Source organism: Leptonychotes weddellii, chromosome 4 (assembly GCF_054177405.1).
Source record: "Leptonychotes weddellii isolate Sample4059 chromosome 4, ASM5417740v2, whole genome shotgun sequence".
Lineage (NCBI taxonomy): Eukaryota > Metazoa > Chordata > Mammalia > Carnivora > Phocidae > Leptonychotes > Leptonychotes weddellii.
In genome coordinates this window covers 131,681,355-131,702,862 of record NC_138372.1, presented here as the reverse complement: position 1 = coordinate 131,702,862, position 21,508 = coordinate 131,681,355, and the positions used below count along the sequence as shown (strand labels likewise).

General features: G+C 39.0%; 1 pseudogene; it reads left to right on the top strand.

Annotated features, from left to right (window-relative positions):
- The window catches only part of LOC102731948 (bromodomain-containing protein 2 pseudogene), a 73,521-nt pseudogene extending 53,223 nt beyond the window's left edge, over positions 1 to 20,298 (top strand).
- The last annotated feature ends 1,210 nt before the right edge of the window (positions 20,299 to 21,508 follow it).

The following is a 21,508-nucleotide window of genomic DNA, read 5'->3' as shown; positions in this document are numbered from 1 at the left end:
GGCTATAATAGTGGAATGAACAAGAGAGAGTGATAGGGATGGCAATTCCTTCTATAGCTTATGGCATAAGAGGAAGTGCCTTGTGTGTGGGGGATGTGACATTTAGTCATGCACCATCATAAATTGCATGGATGTTTACCAAATTACACCAATGGTAAGATACCAGGGATATAAAAGGAGTATGTACTGTATAGTTAACAGAATACCTACAAACAATGGTATCATTTTCCTATCTTTATTCATCACTTCTCTGAATCTTTCCTATACCATTTACACCTTAATCATCTAAAGTGGGGATGGCCTCGAATGCCGTATTAAGGACCTTGGCTCTTCTCAGTAGGCAAAAAGGGAAAAATTGAAAAAGAGTCAAAATACAACCTGGCTCTGAATTCATGTGGAAAAATAAATTTTGAGAAAGGAAGAGAGAGCGGGAGGGAGGGAAGAAGGGAAGGGAAAATGTTTTCAGAAGGGTGGTAAGAGTGGGAAAAGTAAACCAGAAATGATTATTAAATAACCAGTGTTTTCACACAGTTATCTTATTTTTCCTTTACCATTCTTTTTTTTTTAAATGTGAGACCTGTAACATTTTATTTGTTAAAAATGAACAGATTCAGAATAGATCTAAATTCGTAACTTTTCCAAAACACATCAAAAAGTACAGTGTAAAGCATATCCTCATTAAATACAAACTTTCATTTTGTGATGCACTGCATCAATGTTTTGCATATACCTTGATGCAAAGGAAATTTTAAGTTGTATCCTGTTTAAAAACAAAATTTAAGAACTGAAAAGGATGACTAAAACCACATTCCAAGAAAGGAAATTTTCCTCCAACAAAGCATATTCTTTTGTTTATATACAACATGTTAGCACTCAAGAATTTTAATTTAGTTATAACAAAGGCAAAATTTTATATTTAAAAAGAAAATGAAATTAGAGATGCACAAAGAGCAAAAGTTTAATATACCAAAGACACTTTGTTGTTTGATGCAATGTTAATGTCAATATTTGGGACAATTTTTAAGGTTTTCAAGAAAAATGACATTAATAATAACTCTGTACAGTATTTAAAATAAAAAAAATGAAAGCATATTTATACCATATTTTCACAAACTGTTCAGACAGCAAATTTGTGCTCAGTTGTTTTTCCTTTGCTTTAAAATAAGCTACCAGTAATTCTAAACCATTCTAAAATAAAATGGACTGTTAATGGATGAAATCTAAGCATTTGTACTTGCAAAAATGTTTTGCAATGAGTCTTTGGCCTAAGGAGACTAGAGTTTATTTTCAAATTGTGTGACTGGCTTCCAATAATCCCTTATCAGTAGACTTACTGGCAAAATATCAGATATTAAGGATCAGATTTGATTCTTTGGTATAAGCGTGAAACTGTTATTGATACTTTTCCATGGCTAGCATAAACCAAGTAACCCAAGGAGCATGAGAGAAAAAGAATGACATCTAATAAACAATGCAAGGCAGGCAAAAGTGATAACTGGATGTTTTGTTTTGTTTTACAGGGAAAATCAACACCAATATACTCTAGGGAAACTAACATCTACTTAGAGGTTTTAACATTATAGCAAACCAAAAGGTTAAGCTTCAAAATGACTGAACTTGTAGCCGGAATATGTTGCTGCATTTTGGCATTATACTGTAACTTATAGGATACAACCTTCCTTTACCATTCTTTTATGCCTTTATTACCAAGATAGTAAATGTTCCTTTAGAAAAAAACTGGGGCGCCTGGGTGGCTTAGTCAGATAAGCGTCTGCCTTCGGCTCAGGTGATGATCCCAGGGTCCTGGGATTGAGCCTCACATCAGGCTCCCTGCTCAGCGGGAAGCCTACTTCTCCCTCTCCGTCTGCCCCTCCACCCTTCTTCTCCGTCTGCCCCTCCACCTGCTCATGCTCTCTCTCTCTCAGATAAATAAATAAAATCTTAAAAAAACAAACAAACACACACACACACATACAACAACTCCTAGGACTGTATATAATGAATGTGGAAAGCCCTCTCCCAACACCAGTCCACCAGGTGTTATCGGTAATATTGCGGCATGTTTGCCACAGGCTACATACACAGATGCTTCCTCCCTTCTTTCCTTCCTTCCGCTCTCTTTCTCTCTCTCAACAGAAATGATGTCATCCTCTAGGCGTTATTTTGTAACCAACCTTTTTCTTTCAATGATACATCTTGAACAACCTTCCAAGTCGGTACATCAGTATCTAGATATGCACAGGGTTTTTCCTCAGCTCTATACAGAATGCCATATCTTGGTTTTACTCTAATGTATTTAACCATGTTCCTCATGGTGGGTGTTTAAATGGTCTCAAATTTTTTACTTTAAGAAACTACTGCAATAAACATGCTGTACATCTTTCCTTACCTAATCAAGTCGGATTTCTGTGGTATAGATTCCAAGAAGTGAACTGCTGGATGAAAGGAAGCATGACTTGGAAATGCACCTGCCAAAATGCCTTTTGACATTTTATACCAACTTCTAGTCCCAGCAGTGCTGTTTGAGAGTCCCTTTTGCCAAATAGTCTTGAGAGTCTTGTGTTTGCCTCGTCTTTTATAATTTTGCCAATATTATTGGAGGAAAGGAAATTAAATGTTTATTTTGATTTACATTTCCCAATCATTTATTTCATTTGGTTCTCACTACAGAGGTGTGAGGTATGTATTATCATCATCCTCAATTTACAGATTTGGAGACAAGGTTCAAAGAAGTTTTTGCTTTGGTTTCAGGTCAAAATGTCTTGATTTGATGACTCCTATTGTTCAAACGCTGAGGTAACCACCACCCCAAATAAATCCACAATTGATGGGCTGAGTCTCAAGAAGAGGCAAGTTTCGGTCAAGAAATATTTTTGTCAACTTTTTACCTAGCTCTACACAATCTGCTGTGAGTGATACAACGGAAGTGAAAAAGCATTATTCTAATTTTGTATTTGGGTCTTCCATACTACTATGAATAACTTGTGAGGCATACTTAAACATTTCTCTTGTGAGCCTAGGTGGGAAGAAGCCAGCTGTTGAGTTTTACTTCCCTCACAGGAGGCCCCTGAATATTAATGAGGCAATCACTAGTATTTTCTTTTTTTTTTTTGCAATTTGCAAAGTAATACCAATTAGAATAAATGTGTCAAGTGAACAGGTTAGATTAAAACACAACTAAAGGACTCGGGTTCTCCTAAGGAAATTGACACACACCTTGTGTAATTCCTGGGTCTGGATTACAGAAACAATGGTTTTCTCAGGCATTCCACCTGCCCATATTCCCAGATGTCATCCTCCTGCCCCACAGTGCATTAGGTATGCCTTAATTGCCAATTAAAACACATGCTATCTTTAGATAAGTGCAATAATAAGCCTTGAAAAAAATCTATTGTGGAGATTCTTTTTGACTCCAGTTGGTAGTTACTGAAAATAATTTCTGGATTTCAGGAGATTATGCCCAAAAAGCCCATTCCTCCTGTTTGGGTAACAGGTTATGCACATTTCCTAAATGTGACCATAATCCAAACACTAAACAACTATTTAGGCATGTACATTACCTACCACAATACCTATCATTTATTATACAATCAATATATTATCAACTCACCTTCCATTTGCCTTGCTTTTGTTCTAGAAAGCAAAAACAAAAATTAAATGGATCTTTCAAACTTAACTATGCTTTCATTTTTACACCCTATCTAACTTCATATGGTTAGGGCAGTCTGATAGAACAATGTTCTACACTTTAAGCTATACCGCTACCAACATTGTAACAAGAATAAGAAGATCCAGATTCCAGGATTCACCAACCCTCCCTTTTTTATTTTATTTTTTTCTAATAAATAGATTTATTGTACTTTCTTTTTTTAAATATTTTATTTATTTGAAAGAGAGAGTACAAGCAAGGGGAGCAGCAAGCAGAGGGAGAGGGAGAAGCAGGCTCCTTGCTGAGCAGGGAGATCAATACAGGGCTCGATCCCAGGACCCTGAGATCATGACCTAAGCCGAAGGCAGATGCCTAACCAACTGAGCCACCGAGGTGTCCCAGATTTCTTGTATTTTCTAATAATAAGATAATACATGTTCATTGGACTAACACAGAAAACCTAGGCAAGTAATACAATTCAGTAAAACCTTTACATAACACCACTACACAAAGGAAATCAGTGGGAACATTATGGAATATATCATAGTTATTTTCTGAACAGGAATCAAGCCACCACTATTTGCTTCTTTCTTCTATGATAGATATTTTTTCCATGTCTATGAAATTATTATTACTGTTTACATACTGTTTAATTTAAACATATTTTACCAATCCTTTATCAAAGTACATTTATTCCTATTTTTGATATTAAAACTAAGTTTGATAAATATTCTTGTGCCTATATTCTTGTTCACTTAGCCAGTTACTTCTAGTTGAATTTGTATAAGTAGAATTGCATGATTAAATATTGGTATGTTTAAAATTTTGATGCATAACACCAAATTATCCTTGAGAGAGGTTGTACCAGTTTGCGTATCCAACAGATTACAGTGAACATTTGCTCATACACAGGCTATTGTCCTGTTTTTCCTCTTTGCTCATTTGATTAGTAAACACATTTTGTTTTTAATATTTCACTTATTTGATTAGTTTTAAGTATCTGCACATTCAGCTCCTTATATTTTTCTATTGTGATATATATATATTTTCCTATATGTTTTCTTTTTACCTTAAAGGGCATAGTAATATATGTTGAGTATTTACCAGTTTGTCATTTATTGTTGAGTGATTTTTATCAAGCAAATTTTTGTCTTTTAATTCTTATGTAGTCAAATCTATCAGTTCTTTACCTTTAAGATTCCTAGGTTTAGTATAATTTTAAAAATTTTTTCCACCCTAGAACAACTGTGTTTAACTTTTAGAATTTTTATCTACTTTATATATTTATTTTTTCTGACATATATTACAGTATAGAGTGTAACAGAGGATTATGATTTTTTTCCAAATGCTTAGCCATTCACTCCAACATCAGTTATTGAATAATCCATCACTTTCAAATTAATTTTAGTGGCTAATTTATCACATATACATTTTATATGTACTTGCCCTAGCAATCTGGCATTTTCAAAAGCAATGAATTGACTTATTTTAGAAAGAGAGCATAGACACACTCTAATTCCTCAATTTTAAAAAAAATGTATATAGCAATGTGAACAAAGCATAAAACAGATGGAATTATGGGTGAATTTTTTTCCTTTTACTAACTTCCTTTGAGGTCATTGTTATATATAAATGTTATTACCTTGTGAACAACATTCAAGTCTAAGCTGTTAACTTACTGGGTGGATTATGGTGCCCTTCACTGACACTGGGAATATAGGAAAAGGAGATTAGACAGAGGGACAATGGTACATAAAGTGTGAGAATTCTTTGAACATCCAAGTAGAGGCAGCTGTGTGTGTGAGTATGGAACTCAGGGGAAAGATCATGGAGAAAAACCAAGGCTATAAACATGACTTGGGTATCTGTTAGTGTTGGAGGAAAACAAACATGGATGAGACCACCCAAAGAAACTGTGTAGAACAAAGTAGGAGTTCTTAATTCTGGTTACTTATCCAGACATATTTGGGGAATCTTTTGTGTCTAAAAAGTAAATATCCAGGCATTCTAAATCAGAATTTCTAGGTAGAACCCTGACACCTGTATTTTTATAAAACTCCATATGTGGGCCTAATTACAGACAAGACTGTGAATCACTGATATAAAGAAATGTTTAGAGAAAGGAACCTTGGTTAACATAAAATTTGAGAGTGAAGATGAAGCAATAAAACATTTTCCAGGAAAAGAAAAAGTCTGTATGAAGACCCTGGGTGTAAAAGAACTTGTCATGGTCTATAAATTGAATAAAAGCAGTTGTTTAAATATGAATAACAGCAAACAACTGTAATTTTGTGAGTAGTTATATTAAGCCAAATACTATATATCTATATGTATCTATCTAAATAGATATGTGGATAGCTATACAAATAGATAAATATAGACATATAATTTTTACAGTAATCTAGGGAGTTAGATGTAATCATAACTACTTACAGAAGAGTAAATCGAAGCACAAAGAGATTAAACAACCTGACCAAAGGCATTCAATTAATTAGTGGTAAAGACAAAATATAAAACCAATGCCATTTTCTTAAGTACTAGAGTATTGTTTTTTAAAAACTGTACACCAGCTGTGTGATAGATGCAAGTAGAAACCAACCTGAAAACAGAGAAACCCAGTAACTGAGGTGAGAAGTGAGGGCCCTGTCTTTCAGGGACTTCAGCTGCAATATGTTACATCTACTCATTGAATCCCCTGTGGCTTTTACCTTTGTTACTATAGTTTCCATTCATTTTTCCCTCCATTTCCTTCTGCCATGTCTTCCAGTCCACCAATTCTCCCTCTCGTGGAATCTGCTGTTAAATTCATCTCTTGAATTCTTTACTTCTGAGTTCTAGAATGTCCATATGTTTCTTTTTATTAAAAAAAAAAAAGTTTCCCATGCTCTACTGAAAATTTTAATCTTTTCTTATTTCTTTGAATGTAATAAAAGTTATTTTAAAGTTTGTGTATGATGCTTGAGTATCTGGAGCTCTTATGAATCCTTTCCTGTTGTCTGTTTTTCTTTATTGATTTTCATTCTTGTTATCATGTCTCTTAATGTCCCTGGTTACTTTTTACTGATGATAGAAATTACATTCACAAAACTGTTTGTAGAAATAATTTGAGGCCTAGGATGATATCATCTTTCATGATTGGATTTACATTTTGTCTACAGAGCACTTGCAGGCACAAGCCATTTCCTCAATTCAATCTCAGTAACAGAGGTGACTTAAAGCTGAACTGCTCTCTGTTCCACTTCACACTTACTCCCACTGTGCAGTTTTTAGGGCCCTGACACAAGGCAAGAAGCTTTGCTCTGTTCCTATGACTCACACACTGGCAGAGCTTTTGTTCACCTCCTCAAACTCTCAGCTGACTCTCAGGGATGAGCAAATGTCCTCAGGAGAAAAGCAGCCCCCAACACTAAGCTCATTCTCTATATCTCTGTGGTAGGTAAGTCTTCACTACCTCATTTCTTCTTCTTCAAAAAAAAATGCTTCTAAAAGAAGGAATCACAAAATAAACCAGACCAATTCAATTATTAAGAGATATAGTGTAGGTAAAATAATACAGAGAATTACCGAGATAAGGGAGGAAAAGTACTTTGTCTGGTTTAATCAGGAAAGGCATCTTGGTGGAGTTGGTATTCAAATTGAGATCCGGATAGTGATAAGGAAGCAATCTAAGGGAAGAACATTCTCAAGAGATGGGAATGAGCTTGGCATGTGTAAGACACAGAAGACCAAGAGGCTGCAAACTCAAGGACCATGCACACAGTGAAGGGAAGCAGTATTGTTGAGGTAGGAAAGGGCAAGACCAAGCCAATTAAGAGTTGAGGTTCATTTATTCTAATTTCTATTGAGGAAATACTGGAAGATACTAAGCTAGAGATTTATGCCCTAGAAAGATTACTTGGGCAGTGGTATGAGGATTGGGCTGTGAGAGGTCAAGAGCAGAGCCAAGAAATCAGAGAAGGGGAGGCTTCAGGAGTCCATTGAGTGATTATGTGGTTTGGACAAAAGGGCAGCAGTGGAGATGGGGATAAGTGGTAGGACTCAGGATATGTTGTATCTCCCTTTTGAGATTTCTACTTGTTCTCTAGTTCTGTGTGCTTGGGTATGATCTCACCATATCTTTCTGGCTCAGACCTACTCAGTAAAATAGCTTGACTTCTATCTTTATAAAGTTCAGCAGGGATAAAGTTCCCACTATAAGGAAATAAATACTAAGTCTAGGACAGATGTGACAAGGCACTGTTTTATGTACATCACATGGACCAACTCAAACTTCTCAATCATTCTATGAAGAAAGTACTCACATCATTATCCCCATTTTAAAGATAAGGAAACAGGAACAAGGACTGAACAATTTGCCCAAGGTGACATGGCTCCTGAAGGGACATTTGCTTGCTGCTGTTGTTGCTATTTTGCTCCACCACGTTCATTTCCTTTTTTTGGTAACATCGCCCTGATTTCCTTCTGAGAATTCACTCCTTCCCCACTCAGACTATTTGGTTTCTATGGTACTGACTTTACTCACAGTTCGGGGGGGGGGGGGGGTCATGTGACTCAAGCCTAGCCAATCAGCACCACCTTCCTCTAGACAGAGGTACTGGTTTGAGAATGAACTAATCAGAAACAATGACATTGCTGACTGTGAAGCTGGGGGTCTGGTGTTCCTGTTGCCACTGTGAGGTGAGAAGTCTCTAAGTCTGATGTCAGCAGAGAGTGAAACACACAGAAAGAAACTGGATTCCAGACATGGTGTCTAAGCGCCTGGGGTCTTGTACTACTTCAGCTTTACAATTACGTCACTCGTTAAATGTCCTATTTGGCTGGGCAAATTTGAGTTGGCTTTTTCTGTCACTTGCAACTGAAAAAGACTTAAAACAGAAACACCCATCATTTGAGGATCCCCTGGGCAATACAGGGAATCTGCAAACAGGGAAACTTGCAATTTTAGGAAAGGTCCATATTTCTCCAGAGCACTCAAACTCTTGCTGTTCCATGAAAAGTTGCTTTCTCTTTCATTAGTGAGACAGGTAGAATAACAAATAGAAGTCTCAATAGCCTTACGCTAACACTTTTGCACTTTACACTTCCAAAAGAAAATATTTCAACTTCACATTTAGTTCCCAGTTATAAATCTTACCTTTGCTTCCATGCCTTTGCAAAAGGCTTGCAAATTGTGGAGGACAAGTGTTGATGCATACTACCTACTTATTGAGTTTTGGTCCCCCCCCCACCTTCTAAAGGAAGTTATCTATGCACGCTATTAGAAATGCTTCCTAGAGGCAAAGGAAGAACTCCTGGCCAAGATTTACTTTTCAGTTAGAAAAAAATGAGAGGAGAGGTCTTTTTTCCTGCCTATAGCAATCTCAGCTCATCACAGACAGGCAATGCATTCTAGAGACCCTAAAGAGCAACACAGTGCAAATAAACTAGGGTTTGGGGGCCTTTTGCAGTTGAGCATTGAGATTTACGTGAGTTCTGTGTAGGAAGGAGCACAGCACTAAGAAGTGTAGGGCATAAAAGCAGCAACTCTGAGTGCTTGGTGCAACCTTGCTCACAGGAAAAGGAGGCCTGCAGGGGCCAAGAGTGGGGCAATGAAGAGTACAGAAAGGAAACGCCTGGCTGATTTCCAGCCAAAGACCTGACATCTGTGTGAGCTTGGGCCTGGGATTGAGATGCTACCTGGGTGCCACTGCCCTTATTTTAGTTCAGAAACTACTCTCAAATTGCCTTGACACTAATACCCTGGCCCTGCTCCTAACTCAGCCTTTCTATGTTCTCCTGCTTCTACATGGATGAGATCATCTCCAGACACCCATCTTTCACCACTGCGATCTTCCAGGTTTGCTCTTTTCTAGTCCACTCCTCATCCAGAGTGATATAAATCTTTTGTCACTCTTCTGTATAACACTCTCCACTGGCTTTTCATTGCAAATAAAGTGTCTTGAATTGAATGGTGCCCCTCTACCAAATATGTCCACTGGAAACCTATGATTGTGAACTTATTTGGAAGAAAGGCCTTTGCAAATGTAACTAAGTTAAGGATCTTGAGATGAGATCACCCTAGATTATCCGAATGGACCACAAATCCACTGATGAGTGCCCTAAAGAAGAGAAGACATAGGGAGAAGAGAAGAAACACAGAGAATATTTTGTGAAGACAGAGGCAGAGATGAGAGTGATATATGTATAAACCAAGAAACATCGAGGATTTCCAACAGACACCAGAAACTAGAAGAGAAGCATGAGATGGATTTTTCCTTCAGAGCTTCCAGAAGGAACCAACTCTGCCAACACCGTGATTTCAGACTTTTAGCCTCTAGAACTATGAGAGAACGGATTTCTGTTGTTTTTTGCTCTCCAGTTGGTGTGATTTGTTCACAGCCCTAGGAAAATAAAACGTTGAATATAACCAATATTCTCCTGACGTGACTAGGAGACTCTATACCTGGGGCCCCCTCATTCCACTCAGATTTAACCTTTTACTACTCCCCTCACTACTCACTAGCAGCCTCTCCTCACAGTCTTCCTTCTGTTTCTTCAACACCCAAGCATTCCCCTCCCTGGGGCCTTTGCCTGTTGCCATTGTCTGCTTGGAAGTCTCCTCCCCACCCCCACAGTCTTCTACAGATGGCTCCTTGTCCTGTGAGAGACCCTCCCAAATCTCTCCAACCAAAGTAGTCATCACCAACGTGGCCCATTTCTTTCCTTCTTTCCATATCACAACATTTCTTTCCTGTACAGACTCATCACAAATGATAAACATCTTGTTTGTGTACTTACTATGTTGTAAACTCAATGAAAGCAGTTTTTGTCCTCTCATTTGCTCAAAAATCATTACATGAACATCTGTTATGTACTAGACAGCATTCCAGGCATTGGGGGAATATTGTGAACTGAACAAAAGCAGTCTCCACTCTCTTTCTTTCTTTCTTTCTTTCTTTCTTTCTTTCTTTCTTTCTTTCTTTCTTTCTTTCTTTCTTTCTTTTTTGATTTCACAACCCTGAGATCAAGACCTGAGCTGAGATCAAGTCAGACACTTTACTGACTGAGCCACCCAGGCTTTTCCCCCCCACTTTTTTTCAGTAGGCTCTACACCCAATGTGGGGCTTGAATTCATGACCCTGAGGTCAGGAGGCACATACTCTACCGACTGAGCCAGCCAGGTGTCCCAGTCTCTGCTCTTATGAACCTATGTTTTAGCCCATTTTCCAAGGCTGTCTCCCCATCTCTGAGGCACTCCCTGCTATTTATTGGTCATCCATTTAACGTCAATTGAATAATAGATGAAAACTTTATGTTTTAGTCACTAATTATCTGCTTTTCCCCAGTAAAGCTTGGTTCTACCTGTTAAAGGATTTAATAAACCCAGACAATTTTAGAGACCTTCAAACTTGCCATTCACAAGATCTTTTTCTTACAAAGACATTGGAATTCCTTCTGCAGTCTTGTCTCATCCCCAGGTTTTTGCCATTTCTACTAGTGTGACTGAAAGGAAGATTTCCCGCTAGAACATGTGTGGGGCAACCAAACAAAAGATCAAGCCACACTGGACTTGCAAGGCTTTGCCAAAGATGGCAGACCCCAGGGCACTTGGCTCAATTAACCACTGCCATGTCTAAAGGTCCGCCTCTGGGAAGGTTTAATTGTGGCCATTAAAGTGTTTGAGCAGCTGCTTCAGAGCAGTAATTTGGAGCCCAGGAGAAACCAGAGGCAGCAACAACACACCAGGTCATTTGAAAAAAGGCTGCCTGGACTCCACATACAGCCCGATAACAGATGGGGATTTCCAGATGTACTTAACCTGGCTTTGAGGTCGTGGCCTAACTAAAAGTAGGTCTCCCCTCATTCCAAAGTGAAATCATAAAGTGGTTCTTTGCCATCCCCCTCCCCTGACCATCAATTCATGTCCTCCACATTTTTAATCCTTGACCCAGAATTCCTGAAATCTTATTACTCAATTCATCAATTAATGGATGAATTAATGGAACAATTAATTCATCAATTAACTTAGCAACTGTTATATGCAAAGCAATGGCAAGAGTGCTATCACATTTCTACCCCCTTCAGTTCATTGCACCCCAGCCCCACTCAGCTCCACACCTTGAAAGTATGGCTAGCTCATCATGGGCATACTTCCCTGCTCAGCCTAGATATGGGCTCAAAATTTTTCTTAACCCAACTCTCCAGGCATTCATTACCCAGTGCTCAGGCCTGGCACCAAGACAATCTTTTTGTTATCCCTGAGTCCCTGTCCAATCTCCTCCTTTGACTAATCAGTTTCAATGAGTTGCTAAAGCTACACAGCTGGTTTGTGGTATACTTGGAGCCCAGGTACCCTGTCTTCTTGTCCAGGGCTATTTATGGTGCTCAGTATAAACAAGGTAAATATCAATTCAAAGCTAACTAGATCTGTTAGCCAAAACAAAAATACAATCTATGTTAATAAGAAGTGCAAAATAACACAGTATATAGCATTATATAATAAAATTTAGAATATAATGTTATATATCACCTGTGCAATATACATATATTGTCATAGTTATCATTTACTATCTTATTACATTCTTGTAGTATCTCTATATGATAGAGATATGTCAAATATATTTCACAGATGAGGAAATTGAACTCCAGAGAGTTTAAGCAACTTCCTGAAAGCTGCTAAATAATAATGGTGGAGCTGGATTTGGACCCAGGTAGATTCACCTGCTCTCCATATGCAATGCTACCATTGTTTCGAGAGAATTCTCCATGGAACTCATAATTCTATACATCTGGTGAGCAGAAACACTGACCACCTTTTGTTCTAAACAGTCTTTTCAAGGATATCTAGAGAGTGAACACTCTTAAAGAGTTGAGCTAGTGTCTCTCGGCAGATAAGAGGACATGTTTGTTTACCGTCCAGTATAATAAAGATAATATCTCCCTCTGGGGCCAAGTTTGGACAGGTTTGCTTACAACCCATGAGAGAAGATTAGAATTTCCTAAGCTCAGGGTTCCTCAGATAGAACTCAAACCCACGGCATACACATTGCCCCATGGGGACCTGGGGGGCGAGGGTAACCGACGCAGACATGACACTTACGGTGCCTGCTGTGCCATCAGTCATAAAGTCCTTTGTCCTTCACTCAGGAATCACGAGTCTCATGATAGCTTGCAAGTAGGGCAGAATCTCAGACTTCTCACAATTCTTAACCCCCATGAGCTCAGCAGAATGAAAACTCACAGACAGTTGAGTTGCTTCTTACTGTCTACTTCACGGGACCCGTGTTGTCGGTTCATCTTGTTTTCAACTAAGGGTAATCACCTGAATAAATATGCCTGAAGTAGTCTGAAGTAATATCAATGATGACTATATTTACCTCTCAGAGATAAAAATAACATTTCACAGTGACTTAACCTTATATATTAGAAATGTAGCTGTTTTCAGGTATCATGGGAAACCAGAAGAGTTGTTAGTAAGAAGAGAGGCTTCTCCCTGGCTGAATTAAATCGGAGCATATCTGGACTGCACTCTTCCTTCCCATCTGGCCAGCCCTGCCCACCCCTTCAGAGAGGCCAAGGATTAGTGTGCTTTACCCAGTTCTCTCAGGCCAGCTTCATTCATGCTTCCTTCCCCTGGAATGAATTCTTGGCTTTGTTTGGACCGTAGAGACTTGTTCATGTGTGCTTATTGTCAGAATAAATGTATGAAAATCCCCATTCTGATTTTTCCCTTCTCAGGTCGTATGAGTCATTAGATCAAATCATATAATAAATAAGGCTGAGAATTTTATTCACTGAAAATGTTCTATGAGACTGATTGACGAGATAAGCTGTTGGAGGGAATTAAATCCACACCTCCCAGATATACCTTCCTACATGAAGTAGGAGACAGGACCTAAAGCTCATGGCAAGGTGTCTGGCCAGTGGGTAGGGCCAGACATGTCATCCTTTCCTCCAGCCAGGGGGAAGGGAAGGAAAGAGCAAAGGCATTGATGACTCAGGTGGCAAGGAAACCAAATAGATGAGAGCAGAGGAGAGATTTTTAGTGGTTATCATGAGTGTGATATTGGAGAGTCTAATGTCTAAAAAGTATTTCTCAGGGGTGCCTGGGTGGCTCAGTCGTTAAGCGTCTGCCTTCGGCTCAGGTCATGATCCCGGGGTCCTGGGCTCAAGCCCCGCATCAGGCTCCCTGCTCAGCAGGAAGCCTGCTTCTCCCTCTCCCACTCCCCCTGCTTGTGTTCTCTCTCTCGCTGTGTCTCTCTCTGTCAAATAAATAAATTAAAAAAAAAAAAGTTTAAAAAAAAATAAAATAAAAAGTATTTCTCAGAAACTCTGTACAACATTTTTGTGTAAGATCCCTGTGTCATCCCCTTTGAGAAAATTAGTCATAATTCGTATTAACCTTCAAAGATTTTAGAGTCCTCTTTGTGTTTTTGTTCAATGTGACTCTGCTCAGAGACCAGCCCTACAGAGCCCCAGACTATTTCTTACACTGACTTAAGGACATACAGCAGTTTGTCACTCCTTCCTAGGAATGGCACATGTATTGAACTGCTTTACTTTTCCTGTAATTTTTATCCATCTAGCAAGCAGAGTGGACATCAGAGAATGAGAACTAGAATTATTTTTTTGCTGTGATAAGGAAAAATATAAGTACATGAAAGAAGAGGAAACTAACTGGAAAAAGAAAAAAAAATGGCACCTCCTAAGGGGCCTCATGACAACCTCATAAGGTATATATGTTAGCCCCACTTTGCTGATGAAATTAAGCAGGGTTTAGTAATCTTATTCAAATGTATAAGAGTAGACTTATACAGTTGACCTCAAAATCTCTGCTGCCTCATCCATGAAAACTTCCTTTTCGTCTCATGTGACATTCCAATTTAGTTTGGCCATGGATGAGGTGGAGGTGATCATTGGCCAGAATCTAATCATGTGACCACACATCGTGCAAAGGAGGCTAGGAAATGCAATCTGGCTATGTGGCCAGGAAGAGGAGAAGATGGATATTGAGAAGCAGTTGCAGGCTCTGCCACCAAGGTAAAACAATGAATAAGCAGCAGGGACAGACTTCCTATAGGTCTAATGGACTCTAAAACCAATACACTCAGCTAAAGTGCTATATAGCATTTGCTCTTCTGAAGCTTTATTTACTTTTTGATTAGGACAGATTTGGATAAACAACTAATCTGCTTCTCACCTTCTACTTCTTTAATGCCCTTTTCATAGACCTCTCCTCCTCCCCATATAAGAACTCAACCTCAGAATTTTTTATTTATGGCATGAATCTTATCAGAATTTTGGTTCCTATTCACCTTTCCCATAGTAAGATTTGGCATTGATTAAAGGGAAAACAGAGTGAAAATAAATTCTTCACCTTTATCATCTCCCTGCAATAGAGAAATGGGGCAGGGGGTGGGGGGGAGGGTTGAAGGTCTCAGCTAGAACAAACCCCCCTCCCTGAAAGACAACGAGGGCCAGAGGAGAAAGGGGGAAACCAAGAAGATAGTCTTCTGAAGCTTTTCCAGAAACTTGTGCCCAAAGATTTGCCCAGAAATATTGTATAGTTGCTCAAGTGGCTTATATCAAGCATTATACTACAAATGTTCCCATTTTTATATGCAAATACTTTTCCTTTTCTACATCTGAGAGCCACATGTGATTTTCAATCAGCCAGCACAAACAGACTGACAGACAACATCCCTCAGGAAATGCTTGATATGCCATCAAGTTTCAACACTCTTCTCCTTCCCCCCTCTGGAGCAAGCCTATAATTCTGCATTTGTGTAAATACATATGTGTGGCATATTTATTCACATGCTGCTGGGTAGAGCAAATGACTCTGCATTCTTTCCTGGTTATGCTCTCAAGAAGTGACTGCATGTTCTCTGCATGCTGTTCTCACCCACAATGGGGAATCCACAGGTGCTCACAAAATATCAAGTAGTGCAAGGCTAGAGGCTGCCTTGCAAGGACCACAAACATCTTCTGACCACCGATCCTCACCCCCAAGAAGACTTGGGGTAGGTTCTTCTTTTTCCATGTTCCCCCCTCACTGCTCCCAGGGTTCTGAATACATAACTTTTGATGTTCCTCATACTCTAAATGCTTGTTTACATCTGTTGTCAAGTTTATGGGCAATCCATTCAGTTTAGAACCTAGCACAGACCATTACATATAATAATTCTGTAAAATTTTGTTGGTAAATGAGTGAATTAATAAAAAAATATTAGGCCCTTAAACAGTAACTTGCCTTAACAATTCAAGAACCTGAAAATTTGACATCAAATGATCACAGAGTGTTCTGGTTCCGCCTAAAACCTTAAGCATTTGTTAAACCTGTGTAGTTACTGTAATGCTTTTCAGCTTTAATCATGGTTAGAAATGTAAATGTAATTCTTTAAATTGCGAGCTGACTTTTCTGAGTCCATAAGATGTTCCACATAAGCACTGTTCCTCTCTAGTACATGTATTAATTTATCTAATCTTAACCCTATAAAGTAGGTGCCATGAATATCCTCATTTTATAGATAGGGAAACTGAGGAAACTGTCACAAAGAGGATAAGTAATTTGCCCACAGACTTATGGATGTCAAATTGTCAGGGCCAAGACTTGCTCAGGAAGATAGGCTCCTGGTTGAGTTCTTAATCACTATGCTAAACTCATTCATCTAACAACAATTTAATGATATCCAATGATGTTCTCAGTTAAAATAACTTCAAATATCGTGAAGTTCTCTGAAGGCAGTGGTTTGATACGGTGAGAGAGAGGAGCATTAGCTGGTAGGGGCCAGGGAAGTTCTCTCTAAGAGCTAACTTTGGAGTTGAGACCTGTTTGATGAGAGGGACCAGCCAGGCAAAGTTGACAGGGTAACGTGTTCCCAGCAGAAGATACTGCAAGTACAAAGGCCATCAAACAGGGAGAGCTTGGGATGTTGAGGAACAGGCCAGCATGGCTGGAGTAGAGTGAGCGGGGAGGATAGTACATGATGAAGTCAGAGGGACTAGCAGAAGCTAGATCATTAGAGATGCTATTAGATTCATGATCAGTGCCATGGGACACCACTGGTGGGTTTTAAATCATTGTGATTCTTTTGTGTAGAATTAACGGAGGTAGGGGGAGAGGATTTGAATGGCAGAAGAGAAATACTGAACTTGCTGCCGTAGTTCAGTTAAGTTCAGAGAGGAGCCAATGGAGGCTCACACTAAGGGAGTAGCGGTGGGGGAGGCACAGGTGGTAGCCAGACAAGGCAGTGGTGATGAGAAGAATTTAGGTGTTTTGGTGATGGTGTGCACATAGGACTTCCCAAATGGAAGCAACCTTCAGGAAAGGGCTATGCTGGGGAATCAGCTGATCTCGTCCACCTGGAACAGACATTGGAGGCCAGAATGCGGGGATGACTTTTTCTTGGTCAGCAGGCATCTTCCATGCTCTAGTTCCTAACTTGGAGTTGTGCTGCATGGAGTCTCTTCAGTGAGAGATCATCATTCAAAATCTATTAGAGTGACGTCCGGGAGCTGTCAGGGCTGTTTACCTCCCCTGCCATCAGGGGATCTGTGTATTCATATAACACTGAAGGGCATTCACTCATGCAGAGTGGATGGGAATTTGATAGGTAGGTATGTCCCCAAGCAGAAGGAACAGGTGGAGCAGAATGTAAGGTCAGGAGAATGCAGGGAGAATTCGGGGCAAGTGCAGAGAGAGAAAGCCAAAAAGAGAGCGAACTGAGGTGCATTTAGGGAGGATCTGGAATCTTTGTTTGTGTTGCTTATCCTTAAGGTAGTAGAGAATCAGCAACAGGTTTGAGGAAAGGGAGAGAGAGCCATGAAGTTTAGAGCCGAAAGGAACCCAACAATTGCAAATTCCACCTGCCTAGTATTGTACACTCTGTTGTCTCCTTTTAAGGAAACAGCCCCAGTGTCAGTGTGCGTTACCCGTGGATAAGCCTACAAACTTCATTATAGCAGCACACATGCCACACAGGAGTCTTGCTGAGAGTAAATCAACAGATAGTTTTGAGTGCTTACTATGTGTCAAGTTCTCAGGGAAAACTAAAGATTACTGAGGCTAGTCACCTGGTCTCCATTCATACCACCGATCTTAAACTTACCCAGCCTAAAAATGTAAGACCAAATGTAAACCCCACCATACAAACTAGATTCTCTGTGCCACCTCCTCCACAGGTTCTCATGTTGGAGTGTTCCTCTGACCAAATCTTCAGGCTCTTCAAATGGAACACCTTACTGTGCAGAAGAGCAGAGAGACCCATATCTTAAACTATGTGAAGTGAACGTGTTACAAAAAGAAACAGCCTGAGAAATTGAGACATTAAGAAGCAATTTGCCTGAGTTTTCTGAATATCCAATGTCTTTTAGCAGATGTATTAAGATACTGGTTTGGTTATTTAGCAAAGAACAAAATAACAATAATTCAAACAAAATAAAAGTTGGTTTCTCTAACTTAAGAATCTGAGCTAGTGGGCAGTTGGTGAGATTATTTGATACCTGAACTCCTTCTTTCCTGCTGCTTTACCATTCACGAATGTTGCCCTTTGCCACATGGTCACGGATGGCTCATCACTACCCTGTCCATAGACTAGTTAGTGAGAAGGAAGAAGAGAGAAAGGAAAAGCAAACCCTTTCTTTTAAGGACTTGACCCAGAAAGAGCATACATCACTTTTGTTCCCATCTCATTGACCAGAAATGGGTCACATGCCCACACCTTGTAGCAAGGAAGGCTGGGCAACCATGTACTCACTTAAAATTCTGGAATGAGAATACTAAAAGAAAGAAGGGAAAATGGGTATTGGAGGCCAACAGTAACCTGCACACAATGAAAATTTGTGACATGATTCTAGAATGGTCTAACATTATTGTGTTGACCATGCTCTGGGTAACATACCTAAGAACAGTTTTCACTCAAGTTTGGTTCTGAAATGTTAGGATATAAATGAATCATCTTCAAGAGTTATTTTTTAAAAGATTTATTTGTTTATTTGAGAGAGTGAGAAAGAGAGAGAGAGAGACATTGTGAGTGAGGGGCAGAAGGGCAGAGGGAGACAATCTTCAAGCAGACTCCCTGCTGAGTGTGGAGCCCAACACAGTGCTCAATCTCATGACCCTTGAGATCATGACCTGAGCCAAAACCAAGAGTCGGACACTTACCCAACTAGTCACTCAGGCACCCCTCAGGATTTTTTTTTTTTTTTTAGTGAGAAATTTTAAGCTCCAAATCTTGTTAATCCAGGAATCTCCATTTTTAAAGGACACCACAGGTGATTTTTATGCAGTTTCCACAATTTGGGAGTGGCGGCCACTACTCTGCTGAATAGAATTTAGGAATGGTTTATAAGCTTTGCGTAGTTAAAACCTACCACTAGTGGCCTACACATTTAAACTTGAGTTTAGATCAGTTTTATAATCCTGAAACAGTGACCTGAACTGAAGGATCTTAGATTTCCTTATCACTGTTGAGATTATGGTAATCAAACTTTCTCATTCAGATCCAGAATTCTTGGAGTATAGACAGATTATGGCATCTTGAAAACTTGAGTCGTTACTTCATGATGCTGTAATGAACACAATAATAACAAATTACCATTTCATATGGTTTTACAAGCACTCTCATGGACTTTATCTCCTTTGGTCTTCCGAGTGAGCACAGTTTTACAGGTGAGATCGTTGAGAGATCAGATCACCTTGGTCATAGGCCCCCAATCCAGATCTTCCTCTCAATGCTAGTGCTCTTTCCCCTATGCTGCAGTGCTTCTCTTTGCTTCTCTTCTGAAGTGAGATCAAAATAGAAACAGCTCAAAATAGAGCAGGAGCTGTGAGCAGAATGAAGAGTAGACAAATGCATTATAAAAAGCATGAGGTAACAACATAGATGAACCTCAAAACATTATGCTAAGTGAAAGAAGCCAGACACAAAAGACCTCATATTGTATGATTCCATTTATATGAAATGTCCAGAAAAGACAAACCTATAGAGACAGAAATAAATTAGTGGTAGCCTGGGGCTGAGGGAAGAAACAGAGATTAACTGTAAATGGGCATGAGGGATCTTACCAGGGAGATGAATATATTCTAAAACTGGATTATGCTGATAGTTGGGCAACTCAGTAAATTTACTAATAATCACTGAATTGTATACTTAAAAATGAATGGATTTTGTGGCATGTAAATTATAACTTAATAAAGTTGTTTTTAAAAAGCATGAAGTGTTAATATTAGGAGAATAGATTTCATTTTTGGCTCTGCCACATAAAACTTTGATTAAGTTGAGAAAGTAATTCAACATCCCTCAAACCCTGGGTTCTTAGCTCTAGAATGGGAATAAAAATAGTGTCTATCTCATACAGCATCGAATTTCTTAGCACACTGGAAGAGCAAAACAAGAGTAAGTTTGGAGACTATCGGTCCACTTTGGCTACCCTCAGATTTGTGAGTACCACCTAACATTCCCTTTCACTTCTTAACCGAAATCTAGAAACCACTCTCCTGTCAACATACACATCTGAAGAATTAACCTCTGTTTTGTCTCATTACGCACAGGTGGTATATGCTGGACAGCGGGTCTGAGTCACAGCTTTTGCCGTTCATGTCAGAGCATTATAGCAACAACGATAACCAAGATGGCGGCTCTGATTACAAAACGCTATTTCCATGAGACTGGTGCAAATATGCCAGGCCTCTTCTTTTCCTGGAATTACTTTCTGATGAGAGGTGATTTAAATTATTTTAAGTTGTTTATTTTATCATCTCCTTCCTTCCTCATGTGATTATTGAGCATTTAGCTTTAACACATTATGTTCCTCTGATATAAGCCTTTTAATGTCAACTTGTCAAAAGCTAATTGCATTTTCTTTGAGGTCGAAAACACTTGATAGCTGATTTTTTTTTTTAATTATTATTTAAGTCAGCATCACTTTTCTACCTATCATTCCAGGAAATCTCCTCTATATATGCTTAGCCTTCGTCAGGTCCAGGGTGCACTTGTAAAGAATGCAAGCCTCTGCTGGGGCAGGGCTAAAATCCTCTCCTGTGTTGCACAGGTTTGCTGTGCTGTTTAATGCATCCTTAGCAGATTGGCACACCAGTTTCCTTGTATAATTTAATGTTAAATAACACTCCTAAAACTGTGTCAGGAAATAAGTATGTGTAAAATGTCACCTTTGGAAAAAAAAGAAAACAATTACAGTTACGACATACAATTTGCATCAACCTCTTTTGAGATAATTAAAGAAAGATAACAGAATACACTAGCCAATAAATGGGCTAGTGGGGAGGAAAAAAGAAGATCCTTTTTATTTCCATGGTTCCATATTCCTTGGCACATCCAAGCCAGTCTTTTTCTGAGTCTACTGAACAAGCATTTGTCATAAGCTTTACTGTACCATGAAGTTATGATTAATATTACAGCTCAAGTACAGCGGGTTGAAAGACCACATTCATTTTCAAAGTCACGTCACATTGATTAGAATTCACTGCAGGTTATTCAAATAACGATCCTCTCTTTCCCCAGGAGAATCTCTGTCTGATTTTTCTTTATCCTCATTAAAGATCCCAGGTGCAGACAAAGCTTTGCGTACTTCTAATTTGCATTATCCTTGGGAAGGAGGTAATTCACATACCTTCAGTATATAGCACTTGTTTTTGTACTTTGCTCTTTCCTATCATCTATTTAAATAAATGAAGAAATTTAGTCTTTAAAAACCATCAGACAATAGAAAATGCCAAATTTTTATTATCTTCAGTAATGTGTCCATGGATCCCAAACCCTCCATGATAATTCAGATAGATTGAGGCCCTTTTGTTCAGGTCTTGGCTGTACTTGGCTTAAAAAGACAATGATTTTTTTTTTATTTCTTGGGGAAAAA